Source organism: Giraffa tippelskirchi, chromosome 6, assembly GCF_054371585.1.
Source record: "Giraffa tippelskirchi isolate mGirTip1 chromosome 6, T2T-mGirTip1v1.2.pri, whole genome shotgun sequence".
Taxonomy (NCBI): Eukaryota; Metazoa; Chordata; class Mammalia; order Artiodactyla; family Giraffidae; genus Giraffa; species Giraffa tippelskirchi.
In genome coordinates, this window is record NC_137280.1 from 102,862,058 (window position 1) to 102,880,394 (window position 18,337).

Consider the following 18,337-nt stretch of genomic DNA (forward strand, 5'->3'; position numbering starts at 1 on the left):
TGTATGTAAGAATCTCAACATATTTTATACATAGTCAGTGAACTGATTTGTAATATTTGAGTACTGCCTTTCATAGTTTTTCAGTTATCATCAATTGAGTTAATTGAGCATATTTTAAGACAGTGGTTTTATCAGGTTTTAATATCTTGGGGAAAATTCACATCTGACCATAACTGAACAGATATGTCACCTAAAGACAAAATACTGTTTACCACCTTATGTAGAGTATTAAAAATGTAGTTGTATTCTCTCAATTTATAGTCAGGTTCAGCCAATTGCCTGGAAAATCCCGTGGACAGAGGAGCCTGGTAGGCTGCAGTCCATGGGGTCGCTAAGAGTTGGACACGACTGAGCGACTTCACTTTCACTTTCAGCCAATAGAGGAATCAATTCATTTAAAAACAAAACTGCCTTTTTCTCTTAAAATCACATCATTGCAATTTCATCTATAACGAAATTCTTTTGTAAACTATTTCAATGAATTTGGATATTGTGAGTCACTTAACTGGATTGTAATTTTATCAGTCTGAGTTAGTCTTAGAAATTAGAGAATTTTAAAGCTGGCCAATCTTAGACATTGTTTAGATCCACCCCCCTCATTTTATACATGAAAAGGACTCTGACATTAAGAGTTTCAGAAAGTTAACTAAGTCACACAGCCAGTCAGATGTTAGACTAGGTCTTGCCACGCACCCAAAATCTCTAGTACCACCTGGGTGGAGGCCTTGTGTTATCTCACATAAAGCATTCTTAACCATTCTGGACCAACACAAATTAAGAAACAACTTCAGAAACCTTCCAAAGTAACAACAGGAAAAAAAAATCTTACAATTGAATGTCAGTGTTTCTAATTGATAAATTTTGGAACATGTCATTTGATTTTATAAATATTCATTGAGCCCTATGGTAGGCAAAATTCTAGGAGGACCCCAAAGAACCATTACCCTTGTATTCTCTCCCCTTTGAATATGGGTGAAACTTATGGATATGATGAAATAGCCCCGCTGTGATTATGTTACATTACAGGGCAAAAGGAAGATGATCTAGGGTGGGCCTGGTCTAATCAGGTGAGCCCATTAAAAGCAGCCTGGTTCTCTCTGGCTGGTTGCAGAAAATGAAATCAAAGAGATGTGCCAACCCTAGTCCCCTGCACGCCCCCATTTCCACTCCAACAAGATGAAAGAAACTCATGAACCAAGAGAAACTCACCAAACTGCAGGCACAAGCGCACATTGGTGGGAAAGGAACTGCTTGCAGAAAGAAGAAGGTGGCTCCTAGAACAGCCACAGTAGATGACAAAAAACTTCAGTTCTCTTTTAAAGAAGTTGGGGTAAACAGTATCTCTGGTACTGAAGCGGTGAATATGTTCACAAATCAAGGAACAGTGATCCACTTTAACAACCCTAAAGTTCAGGCATCTCTGGCAGCGAACACCTTCACCATTACAGGCCATGCTGAGTCAAAGCAACTGGCAGAAATTCTCCCCAGCATCTTAAACCAACTTGGCGCAGACAGTCTGATCAGTTTAAGGAAAGGAGACTGGCTGAAGCTCTGCCCAAACAATCTGTGGATGGAAAAGCACCACTTGCCACTGGAGAGGAGGATGATGATGATGTTCCAGATCTTGTGGAGAATTTTGATGAGGCTTCCAAGAATGAAGCAAACTGAACTGAGGTAACTTCTGAAGAAAATAAATCTTGAAGAAGTTACTGGAAGCTGCTATTGTATATTATGACTGCTTTTTAAAATTTTGTTTATGGATCTGATAAAATCTAGATCTCTTAATATTTTTAATCCTAAGTCCCTGGACACTGCAGCTCTTTTCAGTTTTTGCTTATATACAATTCATTCTTCGCAGCTAATTAAGCTGAAGAAGCCTAAGAATAAAGTTTGAAACAAAGATAAATAAAATTCTTTGCCTAGTGAAAAAAAAAGATAGAGAAAGATGTGCTCCTACCAGCCTAGAAAGAATCAGACATCATTGTTGTGAACTGCCAACAAGGCAAGGAACTGGGAAACCTCTGGAAGCTGAGAGTAGTACCTGGCCAACAGCCAGCAGGAAAATGACATCAGCCCTACAGCTTCAAGGAGATGAATCCTGTTAACAATCAGTGAGTCGAGAAGAGGCCCATGAAACCCAGGTGAGAATCACAGCCCTGGGTTATTTATATCTTGGGTTCAGCTCAGTGAGAATTTGATCAGAGAATTCAGCCCCACCATGCCTAGACATCTGATCTACAGACACTATGAGATAATAAATGTGTGTTGTTTCAAGCTGCTAAGTTTGCTGTAATTTTTTACACAGCAATAGAAAACTAATAGAAGTCCTTACAACACTGAAGCTCAGTGGGAGGTGGTGGGAGTGTAAAAGTGAATCAGGCACAGTCCTTGTCTCAGAGACACTCACTGTGTCGGGCAGCAGAGAGAGGCAAGTTGACAAAGCACTACGATGTAGCATTGTGAGAGCTAGAGCTGAGACAGGTGAAAAGTGGTACAGCAGCCAGACGGGGAAAGTGGCAGGAAGACGTCACAGAAAATTAGACTTAAATTAGGTGAAAAGTAAGAGTGTGGAAGGGCATGGCATATTTCGAAAATGGCAGCTGGCTTTGTGTGGCTGGCATGAAGGGGAGGGAAGTGAAGGACATAAGACTGATGAAATAGATAGGCGTCCACATGGTGAAGGACCTCAGGTAAGGTGGTGTTTTCCCTGCAGCAGTGCCCTCCCTTACTCCCTGCCCTCGCCCAGAGTCAGCCCTTCTGGCTCCTGAGTCCTCAGAGGTATCTGGCCTCTCTACTTCTGCCCTTCACAGTCCTCCTAGTCCTCAAGCATGCTAAGCTCAGAAGTCCCCTGAGGAGCCCTACAGGACATTGACATCTTCAGTACAACCAGGCCTGAGGGGGCCATAGACAAGATCGCCCTCTTAGTGTGTCTGGGCACCCTGTGTTCCTTCCTCCCTGCTCCAGGCAACTTGAAAGCTAAATGGCCCCCGTCCTCGGGCTGTTGGTCCAAGAGTTTCAGGCCCTGCTGAGCTAAGAAGTAGAGAATCCACTGGTTCCCTTCAGAAATCGGGGCTGGCCAGAGACCCTGGAGGTTGTTCTCTTGGACCCCTTCTTGCTTGAGGATAGCCATGTGTGGAGGATCTGCAGGGACTTCATCCAAACAACACATTTCTGACATTAGGATTTCAAACAAGCAAACAAAAATCCACCATGTACTCACAAGGTGTTAAAACTAAAGTGTTGGCTGAGGCACAAAGACACATGAGGTGCTACATTCCAAAGGAAATACGAGATCATGTAAGGATTGCTGGAGACTGGGGAGAGAGGATATTTGGAGGATGTTTTAAAAGAAAAATATGCTCTCACTTCCCACCAAAGTAAAAAGTTGGGGTCACGTAATGTCAAGAACAAGGGACATGAGTGCAATTCATCAGAAAGCCTAATATATGCCGCTGGGTAGGAAGAACACAGTGGTCTAGTTCCCTTCTGGAGAATCATGTGAAAGAAGAGCTTACAAGCATTTCTGGCGTGGAGTAAAGGAGGACAAATGCTGCCCTGAGTTTGTCCAAGGAAGAAGGGTAGGTGGGTGTATGTTCAGGGATCAGATGTGTGCCAAACGTGAGAGAGGGCTGGCTGGGGAAAGCCTTGGGCACAGGCCGGCCTCAGAGGAGGCGAAGCAGAGGGAGCAGACTGGTTCCTCGGGCTGAGGAAGCAGGCGGCTGCTCAAGTGAGGAGCGCATTTGCCTGAATCAAGGAAATAGCAGGTGAATGACACCAGCTAGGAGTGCAGCCTCCCACAAACCTGCGGAAGTCTCTGTGAAATGTCTGCACCACAGCCCCAGAAGGACCAAAACCTGGCAGAAGCGGGGAAAAAAAGACCTTCTCCTTCCTCAGCTGACTGACTACACGTGGCTTCTCACTGGGGTAATGGTAAGATGTAATTTTAAGCCAAGTTCCACATTATGCAACATAGGAATTGATGCACTAAAAGGTGGTTTAGAGTGACCAAGGATTTTCTATTGCCTGTTGTTCAGTCACTAAGCCATATCCAACTCTGTGACCCCATGGACTGCAGCACGCCAGGCTTCCCTGTCCTTCACTGTCTCCAGGAGTTTGCTCAGATTCACGTTCACTGAGTTGGTGATGCCATCCAACCACCTCATCCTCTGCCATCCCCTTCTCCTCCTGCCTTCAATCTTACCTAGCATCAGGGTCTTTTCCAATGAGTTGGCTTTTCATATCAGGTGGCCAAAGTATTGGAACTTCAGTTTCAGCATCAGTCCTTCCAATGAATATTCAGGGTTAATTTCCTTATGATTGACCACTTGCCTAAGATTTCTGTTGCCTAAGAATGCTCAAAATAGTCCTAACACTACCTAGTTTTTATTTTACCCTAAACAGAGGGAGAAACTCCCAATGAATACATTTTACAGGGATAGAGGGAAACATAAACAAACATGCTTTCTAATTGTATTCCATATTCAGAGCATTGATTGCATGTACCTAACATTTTTTATCTATAGATCTTCCATGAATTTAATTACGCTTGTTTGAGAGAGAAATGCAGTCCTGTGTCTAAGATTCCTGGAGACCTTCAGTAATCCCTCTGGTCTCAACAGCTGGAAGGTCTAAAGGCAGCTCTCTGGAAACATGTCATCTAATTATCCCACCATTGCTAAGCATCAGACAATGTTATGTCACTTATTATAGTCATTTTTGTATCATATTTGTAGCAGCAATTACTTTTCCTTTCTAAAATTATGTTTAAGTATCAATTTGTTGACTGATTTTGACACAAGAAGCTCATAATATTCTCCCACTCCCAGAGGAAACAGTGAAAAACCTTCTCTGTTTTTCCTAAGCTAATGCTTAATAATGAAATGGAATGAACACTGAGTTTGGGACTGCACACTGCTGCTTTTGGTTACAGTGCTGCTTTCTTCCAGATGTCTCATCAGAACATGGTAAAGGCTTGCTGGAACACATAACTCTTTGGCCAATTTATTGAACGAAGCAGGGGTTCACTCAGACTAGGGTTGTTGGTTTGTTTATAATAATGTCATGACTCCCGGAACTCTGACAATAGGAATGAGAGCAGGGCCAGGCCTCGGGAATTACTCTTCAAGAACCACAGAAGAGATGTAATGTACAACATGATAAATATAATTAACAGTGCTGGATGTTACATATGAAAGGTGTTAAGAGAGTAAATCCTAAGAGTTCTCAGCAAAAGAATAACATTTCTATTTCTGTAATTTTTGTATCTATATGAGATGATGGATATTCACTAAACTTATTGAGGTAATCACTTCATGATGTGTGTAAATTAACATGATTCTGTATGTCAACTATATCTCAATCAAAACTGGAAAAATAAAGCATTGGATTAACATGAGTCCTTAAAATTCTATTAAATATAAATGATAAGAAAAAAAGGATAGCAGAAACTGAGGCAGCATCCAGCTCACAGTGCCTCAGCTTCTTTCTTTCCCTGTTCTCATCTTGCTCACTGGCTCCCCTCCTTAGGTACAGTATCTGCTTTCTCATAACTATAGCTTGCTCACGCCCATCATTCCAACTGACCCTACTGTTCAGCAATGCAGTGATTCCAGTCTCTCAGCTTCTCTATTCTGGAAGTTCCTCCAAAGGAGAAACTTTACCAGCTTGTACTTTGCAACCAGCCACCCAAGTCGTATATTGGCTGATCAAGCCTATAGAAAGAACCACCCTTGGATCAGGTACCCATCCCTGGCCCAATTGGCTATGGGGACCAAGATCATGTGATGCAAATTATAGTCACTGCCCACTCAGCAGAGACTGAGAGCATGGCTGGGGATCAGCAGCTCTGGTCCACAACCAAAGAGTATGTCGTTCTACCATATTCAGGAGAAGTCAAGAGGAACAGTTTGGTAAGTTCATTTATCTCCTACTTGTGGGAGTGACGAGGACTTGAACCATGGCAATGCAAGTTAGACAGAAAGAGATATCAGGAGATACTTAGCAGTCAGGTTGACATGACTGACTGAAGGGGATAGGGGAAGAGTGAGTAGAGAGAAAGTATGAAGTCTGGTATGGCTCCCAGTCTTCTTGCTATGGCTATTAAGTAAATCCTGGTACTTCCCACTCCCTGAGAGAGAGAGAGTATAAGGGGAAGGGCAGGTTAGTTTTTGGTGGTACTTGGTGGATGGGAAGGATGGGACATGGGGAATTTGCTATGCTTGTGGGAAATCCAAATAAAGATTAAAGTTGGAAGTTCAAACCGCAGGTCTGGGCTTGTACAGATTTGAGAGCCCCCAGAATAATATGGTTGGGACTGCATCTACCTGGCATATGAGGGGAAAAGTAGACTAGCACTAAGTCCTGAAGGGAATACCAATCTTGACTGAATGGGTAGAGGAAGGACCACTGAAGAAAAATAAGAATGAGAGGTGATAGAACTATGAGTGGGAAAGTTCATCCAATTTGTATTATTCAATCTCTTTCATTATTTGATAGTAGTGGAGACTATTCTAATCACTGGGGATAGAGCTTAGAAACAAGATAGCCTAGATTTCTACTCAGGGGCTTGCATTCTAGAGGGAGAGACAAAATCATATCAAAGAAGAAAAACAAAATAACCCAAGGCAATGGCAACCCACTCCAGTATTCTTGCCTGGAAAATCCCATGGATGGAGGAGCCTGGTAGGCTGCAGTCCGTGGGGCTGCGAAGAGTCGGACACGACTGAGTGACTTCACTTTCACTTTCATGCACTGGAGAAGGAAATGGCAACCCACTCCAGTGTTCTTGCCTGGAGAATCCCAGGTACAGCGGAGCCTGGTGGGCTGCCGTCTATGGGGTCGCACAGAGTCGAACACGACTGAAGCGACTTAGCAGCAGCAGCAGCTTGAGGTCAGAGGAGCAGTTTTTCCCACAGAGTAACCGACAGTATCAAATGTCATTTGAGCAAGGATGGGAATAAAAAGAAGACACTGGGTTTGAACATTAGGAAATCAATGCTATAGTAGTGAAGTGAGGTGCCATTGCCTTCTCCGAGTAGATGAAATAATGGCCTCCAAATACCTGGTAACTAATCCCTGGAACCTGTGAATGGTACCGAAGATGGAAAATGAACATTGCAGATGTAATTAAGGATCTTGAAATGAGGAAATTATTGTGGATTATCACGTGGGTTCTAAACATAACCCCAAGTGTCCTTATAAAAGGCACAAAGAGAGGGATTTGACTGCAGAGAGGAAGTAGGAAATGTGCCAATGGAAACAAGAGGTTGGAGTGATGCAAGAAAGGGGCCCTGAGCCAAAGAATGCAAGTGGCCTCCAGAAGCTAGAAAAGGCAGAGAAACAGATTCTCCCCTAGAGACTTCAGAAAGGGCAAGTCCTGCCAGCCTCTTGACTTTAGCCCAGTCAAACTTATTTCAGACTTCTGGCCTAGAGAACTGTCACAGAATAACCTTGTGCTGTTTTGAGCCAACAAGTTTCTGGTAATTTGTTACAGCAGCAACAGGAAACTAATACAAAAAAGGTAATTTGACCTTATGGAGAACAATTTTGGTGGGGAGAGGGAGGAAGACCCAGACAAAGAAAACTGCATGTGGATGACAAGTGGGAGGTTCAGAAGATATGGCAGAGTATCTAACTTCCAGGAAGTTTTCAAACATACCTCAATTAATCCTCTAAGAAAAAGCATCAGAGAAGAGCTGAAGACCTGATTAACTGATGAGCTCAAACCCTCAAAATGGTAAGCAGTGTTAGGGAAGTGCTATAACTTTCAACCTAGCTTAGAAGAGCTAAGCAGCTGGAGAGCAGAATCCAGGGGCTCCCAGTGCAACTCTGACACTGGAGAGGAGACCACAGCACCACATTCTCATCTGCAGACATGCACCAGACCCAAGGCTCCGGCTCATCACAGAGACCAGAATACTTTGAAACTGTGACCGGAAATCCTGCACCTGGCACAGATCTTATATTTCTCCATTAACACAGAAAGCTATACCAACCATTGAGCCAACAGACAATGGCCTCATCTGGCCAGTCTTTAATTTAGGCAGCAGCAGATTTACCCTTAGCCTCCCCTCTCAGGTTCAAAAAGGATGACTACCCAAGCTACAGTACTTCTGAATTCTAAAGTCTAGAAGAGCATATAATTTCAGGAGAGGGGGGAAATATTAAAGTCATACAAAAGATGGAGAACAACTCATACAAGCAGTGGCAGCCAATAGATTTAGACACAGCAAGACGAATCCAGCCATAGGTATCCCTTCCTCACACCAAAATGTTATATTTGAACTATTGCTGGTGGAAAGCTTTCTACCCTCAGAAACAGGGTACACAGCAAAATATCAATTTAGAATTTTAACGATTCAGAAACAAGAAGCAGGAAAGACACAAGTTAAAGGCAAGTTCTGCCTAAGGTCTCATTGTGCTATTCACCATGTACCAATGTGACCCGACTCCCCTGAGAAACACTGATGGCCTTCCAGCAGTACTGCATTGTACAGACCCCAGCAATGACCCCACGTCCTCCTGACAAGGTCAACGCATGCTCTGCCCACCAAAGCAGGAGAAACCAATCATAAAAAACACTTCCTTCAAAACTGTGTTAAAACATCCAATTGCATCATGAGACTAGGTTAAAGATCAGTTGGGGAACTCCTTTTTTCGGGACAACCTATAGCCTGACCAGGTAAGGAAGATGATCTTGTACGTTCTTTGTTATGAATTTAATGTCAAGAAGAGAAAGTGGGCATCTATTTATAATCTGGGTAATAAAGAGGCATTAGAAATTGGGAAGATCCAGAAGAGCTAGGTCACTGCCAGAAGATCTAAAATTCAGGAATTATTAATGGCTCCACCTGTCCCTTCCTTTTCTTCAAAGTAAAGCCAGCATCACTCTTTTAAGATTGGAGAAGAGTAAGACATTCGGAAACCACAGTTTGTGGGATTTATTCCCATTGTGATTGCTGACTTCTAGTATCGGCCTTCTGTTCTGCATGATAGCTCTCGTCTTGGAAACTAGCAAGACTCCTGAATTTGGCAAGGATCCCACTCTGTGAAGCATTTTCAAGTTAGAGTTTTTAACAATGTCACATTTCTCTAACCCAGTAATAAAGAAAATGTTGAGAGGACAAAGGATGCCACTGAGTTCTCACCTAATAGCAGAAAACAATCTCCCAGCAGGCAGATGCAGGCCAATACATCCAGGGTTATCATGACCTTTGAGTTACAAAAGTTTTTTTTTTTTTTTAATTTCTTTACTTTAACAAATGACTGTGATAGATAAAACTGAATTGAGACATTATCCCTCCCCCCTTTTGCTCTATTCATTGAAGGTGGTATTTTCTATTTTTATATATTGTGACTGCATGAAAAATACAGTATTTCACCTCTTGATATGTTTTATAGCCTATACATAAAGTGAGGTCAAAAGGATGCCTTCAAGAGAAATAAAGGATACTACAATCACTCTATGGAGGAGGAAACGGCAACCCTCTCCAGTATTCTTGCCTGGGAAATCCCATGGACAGAGGAACCTGGCAGGCTACAGCCCATGGCCTGCAAAGAATGGGACATGACTTAGGAACTAAACCACAACAATAATCACTCTAAGTAAATTTTCCAGGAGGAGGAAGGAAAAGTGGAATAAATGATTACAAATATTTAGGAAGACGCATCACCTTGCCAATGGTGCAGAGCCTACAACTGTGTGCAATTCCCTGCTTAGATTTTTTAGTTATGCTGAATATTTGGAAAAGCTAAATGATGGGGAGAAGAAAGAAAGGGGGAAATTTAAACATTCCCTGTAAGGCATTCATTTAAATGGAGACAGCACTTCACCATAAGGGGGCAGTTAAGAGTCTGATAATTCTGCTGGATCCTGTTGTAAGGGGCTTCTCTGGGAGCTCAGCTGGTCAAGAATATGCCTGCAATGCAGGAGACCCCAGTTCGATTCCTGGACTGGGAAGGGTCAAACCTTTTTTTTCTTTAAACCATGAATTTGGGATCCTTAAAAATATTCTGTGTAATTTTGAAGTCAAGAATGGTTACTCCTGCTCACAAAACATGATCACTTTTCATTGATATCTTTTTAATGATTTGACTGGTTTTGCATAGGCAGAAAAGATAAATCTTCAATTCTTGGAAATAAAACTTTTTCCTCCCTGCCAAATCCATAATACGATCCCAGCCTATCAATGACAGCACCATCAGATAAGTAAATGTGTCTTGCTTGGTTAGAAGTGTACTGTGGTTTTCAGCAAGAACAAGACTGTAGTTAGAGATCTAGACTGAGACATGTTCAGAGCACATTACATTCTTTTCAGTTCTATCCCGGACGTATCTCCTGGAGCCCCAGTTTGACTGTGTGACTCATTCAGGGCTAACATCCTCTGGAATCGAGTGTCTCAGGGAGGGGAGAGAGGAGGCCTTTGGGATTTGGGCTTCAGGAGGTGACGTTGCAATTCATGACCAGGTAGCTGCAGGCCCTTGACTCTTTAGATTCCTCGGGTCTTCTCCACCCTCAAACTGAAGATGAGTTTACACCAGAATTGGTGCTCTGGGGAGGGAGAGGCAAATCTGAAGACGAGCAAACCACAGAATCACTCAGAGGTATCTGAAAATGTACTGTGAGATTCTACAACAGCTCAGACTTTTTTTTTTTCTTGTTCCCTTTCATCATTTCTAAGTAAAATGTGGAACAATCGACAGGAAATAAACTACACTACCTAGAGTTACATCGCATTTTCTATGTTCCCCTAACTTTTATTTTTAACATATGTTTTCTTTTTCTTTTCCTTCTCAGAAATCCTGAGATATAAATAGGGCCACTATTATTATCTTCATCTTTGAGATGAGAACAGTGAGACCCAGAAAGCGGAAGTGGCCTCCATCAGGTCAGGCAGCCAGTCAAAGGAGGTCTAAGGAATGATACTCAGTTCTGCTTTTGTTTAATCCAGAACATTCACCCTACTGGCTTTCAGCATCCCTTTCCTCCTTTACCCTTTGGTGGTTTTCTTTTGAATGTGATCCCTCACCAACTGAGGAGTGAAGATGGATCTGTGTTCAGAGCTGCAGAGAACTGTTGTTTAAAGGTCCCCCAAGGGGCCTGTTTCCATTGCTTACCTGCAAAACCAAAGTTTGAATGTGTGACAAAAGTCCGTTAGAGGCATCTGTTGGGCTTCCTCCCACCCGAGACTGCTGTAATTAGCTCTGCTAACAACTGTGATTGAACATAGCTCGTTGCAGTCATTGTTCACTGACAGGCACTGATAAGAGCCGCATGTCAGCAAGTGGTGTTCTAAGCGGTGCTCCCTGCTTGGTTAAACTCATGTAAGGCACTTATCAGAAACACTGTTCCCAAATTCAGATAACAGCAGGCATTGTCATTGCAACACCTTCCAAAGCCTCCAAAGGAGACCCCTAGTGAGCGTAACCAATACCAGGCAGTGGGAGAGACTTGGTCTATTTTGACCTTGCCCAGGAACTGGCTGCCCCTCGTTCTAATGGAAAACATAGGTGTGGCCCTGCCACAAATATGAGCAAAAGCAAACTTCATGATCCTTAAGACTCCCACCGTCTCAGATCTCCCTGTAAGAACACTGGTAAGTGAAAGTTACAAATGTGTGGTACATTCAGCCTATGCTTTTCAGAGGCTGTGCTCTCATTAGAAGCAAAACAGAATGCTGCTTGCAAACACCTGCCGGTGAGGACAGAGCCAAGAGGCAGCGTGGGCGTTGGAGGGGAGGTGTTGCCCTGGCAGTAAATCCAAGCTGCTCACACCAAGGGAAGGGTTTCCAGGGAAGCTATCTGAGCAAGAGGTAAATAAATACTTGGTCATTCAACAGGCCATATATGACTGCTTCACCTCCAATGTAGGGAGGTCTGATTCCAATGAGCTCCCAAAATGAAGGGATAGCATTTCTTTTCCAGCCACCCATTATTCACAATATACATTCCTTTGTTAAGAAATGTAAGAATCTCTGTAATCAAACCCTTGTTGACAAGGTGTTAAAGAGCTACAATTTGGCTGGTTGGTGTTATTTCAACAATATGAATTATGATTCTAAATTACATAAAAGGACCCAGCCTTTCTGTGGTCCAAGATACTCTTCTCACCTACTCCCCAATGTCACAAAATTCTATGATTTTACTTCTTAAATGTTTTCTCAAATCTGTCTTTGTTTCAGTGCTCACTGCTGCTGTCAGAGTTGAGGGCTTCATCCCAATGCGAGAAATGCTCAGGAGATGCAGGTTCGATCCCTGGGTTAGAAAGATCCCCTGAAGGAGAGCATGGCAACTCACTCCAGTATTCTTGCCTGGAGAACCGCATGGACAGAGGAACCTGGCAGGCTACAGTCCATGGAGTTGCAAGGAGTCAGACACGACTGAAGTGACCTAGCAGTAGCTGCATATATATATATATATATATATATACACACACACACACACACACACTTTACTGAGATATGATTCTCATACAATTCGCCTATGTAAAGTATATGATTTAATGGTCTTTTAGAATAGTCACAGAGTTATGCAACCATCATCACAATTTTAAAACATTTTAATCAACGCCAAAAGAAACCCTGTACCTACTAACAGTTCCTCCCCACTCCTCCCTGACAAGCCCCTAGCCTTAGGCAACCACTAATCTATTTTCTATCTCTATAGACTTGCTTATTTAGGACATCTTATGTAAATAGAATCATACAGTATGTGGTTATGACTGGATTCTTTCATTTAGCATAATTTTAAAAAAATTCATCCATGTTGTAGCATGTATCCGTACTTCATTGCATTTTATTGTTGAATGATAGCTTATTGTGTAGACATACCACATGTTCTTTATCCATTTATCAACTGATGGACATTTGGGGTGTTTCAACTTTTCAGCAACTATGAATAAGGCCTCATATACACTTTGACTATCATTTAACACGTGTAGCTTAGTATTATAGGATTTTGGTTTGTTTGGCCTGTGTCTATTTCATCACTTGATTATAAACTCCTTGCGGGCCAGGACCATTTTTACTCTGCAATCTCTACATAGTAAGTATTCAGTAAATGTTTGAAAAATGGATGAAAGGACAGAGATTATAGGTTCTGAATATGCTGATTATCACACAAGGTAATCAGAATAAAAACATCAGGGTAGACTGAATAATAATCCAAGAAAGGATCCAGTAAGTTTACCCAACAAATTATAGCATTCAAACCTTACCAGTTCTTAAGTAAACTTTCATCTTTGTGTTATTTCCTGGAATTCCACGCATGGATACTACAGTCAATTATTTCATGGAGGCAGTTCCTTTGCTAGTAACAGTTGTGAACTGGTGGATAGAACCTAGGAGATTTCTCCTAAATTGACTCCACAGTGTTGTTATTGTTGCTTAATTGAGATTATTATTCTGACCCAGAATAGTGGCTCTCAACCTTAGCTGAGCATCAGAATCCCCCTGGAGCTTTTTCAAGTCACAGATCACCTGGGTCCTCCACCCGACTGTGATTCTGTTCTTCAGGTAGGAGGCCAGGTGCTCACATGCTCTCAGAACTATAAAGATGTTTCTAATACAAAGCTAGGTTCAAGAATTTCTATTTTGAAAATTGCTCTGTGGTTAAAAAGAATTAATTTCATAGAACATGTATAGCACTTTACTCCCGGAGCGTATTTTACTCATCCTGGGATCATGCCCATTAATACTACCTAACATTCATAAGGTACCTTTTATTTGGAAAGAGCTTTGATGTTATCTTTTACTAGCTAGGCTAGCATGCTGGGTGACCTTGTACAAATCACATAATCCCTTAGTGTCACAAATTTTCTCAACTGTAAACTGTAGGCAGTAATACTGACCCACCCTCAAGGGGTATTGTACTGTAGACTAATGGAAGACTGTAAGGCACTCAGCAAACATAAAAATGTAACATGCATGCTTATTAGCAGATATGAAGTCCCAGTCACAGCCTTTTAAGATGAGACAAACACCAAAATAAACTCTTAAACAAGACTTCCTGCAACCTTCATTGTCAACCAAAAAAATCCTTTCCCAGCACTAAAGTACAGCAATTCCCTCTTTCCACCAATATTAATAAGCAGATATAATTTGCAGTCACAAAGAAAGAGCTAATAATGGCAGCAAATATATAAAACAGTCCTGAAATATAGTTTGCTAACCTTGTTGTTTATCATTCACAATGCAATTAGAGATTGTATCTATAAATATACTTTTCTGAAAAATATTCTTAGAAAATATTTGTACATGTTCACACAACTCTTCAAGCTGATGCTACATACTCACTGTTGACGTTAAGCTTGAAGTTGTTTTTGCTGATAGTTATCACATGGCTATATTTAGCTTATCCTCATTTCCACCATGTAACTGGAAGAATATATGGTCAAAATGAGACTTTGAGATCTATCTCAAGTTGGGGGTGGGCAAAAATGGGGAGGCAGAGGAAGAGCCTCCAATCTTGGAATCAGAGACAAGTCTCATAAGGATGATAACCCACAACTAAAGACTCAATGACACCATATTTTCAGCTTCTTGGAAAAGGAGGTCAGAAAACAGACATGGTTTTCCTTTTTTTTCCATTTTACTTTGAAAGGGCCACAAAATTTTAAAGGGCCAGGTCCAATTACATATTCCAGTTCATTTACAATTGAATGGTTTCTGTGATTGTGAACTTGAATTTGTATCCTCACACCTGCCATAGCTGATCTGAACCAGGAATCCTAAGCAAGCGTGACCTTTCTGGGGCCACTTGACATTTGACCATGCTCTTTCCTCTTTGTGCCTTCTGAGGGTTTTGGTTTTATTCACAGGGGAAGTTGTCTATACTGGTTAAGCTTAGCACTTGCTAACAACTAAACTTACTGAGTACTTTTATCTGTGGATAATATTATAGTGCTTACTGTGGAGGCTACCAAGAGTTGCTTGAGAGGCTTACAAGGTTGCTACAACTCAGTGACCTTGGATCCTTGAGTCAGGACAAGACCAACATCTTCCCCACAGAGACTCCTAAGGTTTGGTCAACTGACATACTAGTCTCTTGGGGACTCCCGGACTGGCCTTCACCAGCAGACATCAGGTTGAAATGTCGTTTAACTTCTCACACATTTTCCTGCCTGCGATATCCCATTAGACTTCATCAGAGTTCAGAAGCTCTTGTGAAAAGAGCCTCTGTACAGGAAGCCTGTTGGTTGGGCAAATTATCTATTATGCATAGTTATTGTTTTTTAAATAAGGTTAATTCCAGCATGTGTCTACCCCAATAAGCTTTGAGAGTCTCAGCATTTTTGCTGAATATCTTAAGGGAAGAAAGAGCCATGTAGGCTTCATTTCAATAGTTAGGAGAAATTAATGCTAATACATACCTTCAATGGGATTCACTTGGTACTCTGAACATTTTCGTCCATCAATGTGGAAAAATCACCAGACGTACACGCTGTGGATTTTCCTCTGTAAAGAGATACAAATGGTTCCAATAAGCTGTCTGATTTCTTCTAAGTCTTTCAAAGTCCTGTTTCCTCCATATCTCAAGGTAAGAAGCCCTGCTTTGTGGATCTAGAAGTCAAGACGCTGTGAATTAGTTTCATCGTGTTCCTCAGTGAGACACAGGCCACCACATCTCAGCCCATTGCTTTCCTTGAAATCAGAGGGAAATCAGGTACAATTTTCTGGTCTAGTGCTTGTTTTCCATATCTTTCACAGGGGATCCTTACGATCTTAAGATCTGAGATGAAATGTAATCATTCTTACCTGTTAGCTTTACTTTCTTTCAACTTCTTAAACACACACACATACACCAAACATGAAGAAACACTCAACCACTTACTCATGAATCTATGACTTGGGTCATAAAATATAATCTGGGCAAAGCCAAACAAGGCACTAGAGGGTTGAGAAACAGGAGAATGTTGTGTATTGCATCTAGAGTTTTAAAATGTCCCATTTTAGTGGTTCCCATTAGTTTTCAGGCAGAAAGTTAAAATTGGCCTATCATTTGTGATAGATATTTGACCTAAAGGAAGACTTCCCTGACTGATCATGGATAAGCATTTTCAAAGAAAACTCTCCCACAAAACCAAATTGATTTTAAAAAAAAAAATCATCCTACTTATAAAGTATGTTAAAATTTTTCACCTTTAATTTTTATGTCACCTAAACATCCACCCACCTCCTTAGAGCATTGCTTTATTCCTTTATAGAAAGATTTAAGTAAGCAATCTGTTTCCTTTCTAAATGTTTTTGGGCTAACAGTCATTCTTCTCTCACTTGTATTTTAGTCCTGATAATTAAACAGTAAAAATGCTAATTAGCAGCCTGTATCTGGAGAGAAAAAAGCTTCTTTCTTTTTTTTTTAAAGCTTATTTCTTGACGGGCAAAATTCAAGATGAAATGGAGACCTTACAGGGTACTAAGATCAATGGGTTAGGTTACATGCTAACGGGAAGGGATTAGATCAAATTGACCAACTCCAGAAAGAGATTCTGGTTTAGTGAAACACTAAGTTGAAATCAGAATATATTAAAGACACTTATAAGACTAAAGTTATAAAAATGCAGGCATTTGTTGTTAATTGTGGGCAGAGAAAATAGAGGAAACACCCTTTGTCTTTCTTTTAACCTGGAGCTAACTTTAGACATAGAATAATTTACATGTTAAGAAATTAACTTTATTTCTCTCCTACGTACTTTGTTTCTGGAAAGACAGTGAGCTAGAGAGAGGGGCGTACTATTAGCTGGGCATCTTGAGTACACTGTCTGCAACGTGCACTTATTCTTTCCATAAGTACATACCCATGGGGAAGTAAAGAGTGCTCCTTTCAAATTCCTCATCTGTCATTACCTACATGATCATTTTTTCATCCACTTAAGGAAGAATGATAACCTGTATCTTGCTGGAATGCTGTGAAGGTTAGAAAAGCTGATGTATGGGGGAAATATCTGGAGACTAAGCACAAAATAATAGCACTCAGTACCTGTTAGAATAATGAGTGGGTGGGAGAAGTCACAGATGAGTCCAGTCCCCATCATCCACAGGCTAAAATCTTTATATTTAACTGGGAATTCAGCGCCCTGGAAAATCTGTTACTTTCCACTCTCCAGCCCCTTTTCCTCCACTGCCTTGCTGCGGTCAAACATTCTCTAATACACCTTGAATTTGCCCATCTTTGTGTCTCTCTGTCACTCCCATCACTCTCAGCCTCTATTTTCCAAAATTCTACCCATCTCTCAAGGGTCTCAAATCCCATTATCTCCTGGAATCTTGGGAGACTCACCTCGTCCTCCTCTAAACCCTGATCCTTGCTGTCTAGATCATTCCGGAAGACATAATCCACCAACCACTTATTGCTCCAGCCGACTGCAAGCTCGTGCAAAGCCGGGGCCTTGTATACGGTACCAACCTCTGTACACCACAGACCGTGGTGCCTTGCCAAGAGCAGGTGCTGAATAGACTCGTGATTGAAAGGATGTGTGATTTGTCACCCTGCCCCTGTTGTGTTCTTGGACAAAACGCTTTGCCTCTTTCAGTCTCAGCTGTGAACAGCGGATAATAGCACGGATGTACTCCCCAGGTGTGCTGTGAAGAATAAACCAATGACTGAAAAGCAATTTGAAAATGTAAAATGAAATGCTATAAATAAATGTTACATAATCAAAATCGTTTCCCTCTGTATTATGTTTTATTTGGCTTTATATCTTGGAATCCTTTGTGAGTTCCAGAATTTCACAGATGCAATACCATCCACATTAGCACCTAAATTCTCTTGGGTAATAAATGATTGTGTGTATTATAGCTCACGGCTACTTTTCCCTGGCATACTTATATGTGAATTTTTCATAATTTGGGGTATTCATAATAACTAATGATAGAATTCATTTTTAAGGGATCATCCATTTTTTTCCTTCTTTGGCCAGCCAGTTATGATTCCAATATTGTTGCCTCAAGGGAACTAACTTCCATTAAACCAAAACCCAGATGATGAGCACACAGTTTAGAAGCCCAAATCTTCCAGAAGCTTACAAACTAAGACCTGGAAATTGATTTGGAGTTTTGAAGCACTTATTTTCTAGGGCCCTTTTTGTGCTAAATTCTGAATCCCTCATTTGCTTTGCTGCAACATATGTGCCACAGAGTACTCATGGTAGCCTCATTTTCTAGATACCAGGAAAGGTGGTATTAGCCCACTCCACATGAAAGCAAGACAATGGTAGTTTAAAATGTTATTTTCTTTCTTAGTATGTTCAAGAAAGAGGTTGCCTATAGAAAAATTAATTTTTTGGAATACTTCCAGTACCTATAAAAGGAAGATTTTGATTTTTACTGCATAGCAGGATACT

General features: G+C 41.3%; 1 protein-coding gene and 1 pseudogene across 2 annotated transcripts in view; one reads left to right on the forward strand and one right to left on the reverse strand.

Annotated features, from left to right (window-relative positions):
* Window positions 1-18,337, reverse strand: part of MEGF10 (multiple EGF like domains 10) — a 536,959-nt gene that overhangs the window by 364,421 nt on the left and 154,201 nt on the right. The window contains exons 10-12 of one of the 2 annotated variants that reach the window (XM_081504085.1): window positions 17,401-17,576; window positions 15,368-15,452; window positions 14,292-14,372 (exon numbers count right to left, since the gene is read on the reverse strand). The gene's annotated coding sequence lies outside the window, so the exon portion shown is untranslated. The remainder of the gene's footprint in view (window positions 1-14,291; window positions 14,373-15,367; window positions 15,453-17,400; window positions 17,577-18,337) is intronic. The other variant, XM_081504088.1, reaches the window with a different exon arrangement.
* On the forward strand, window positions 1,190-1,668 carry LOC145511235 (transcription factor BTF3 pseudogene; annotated as a pseudogene).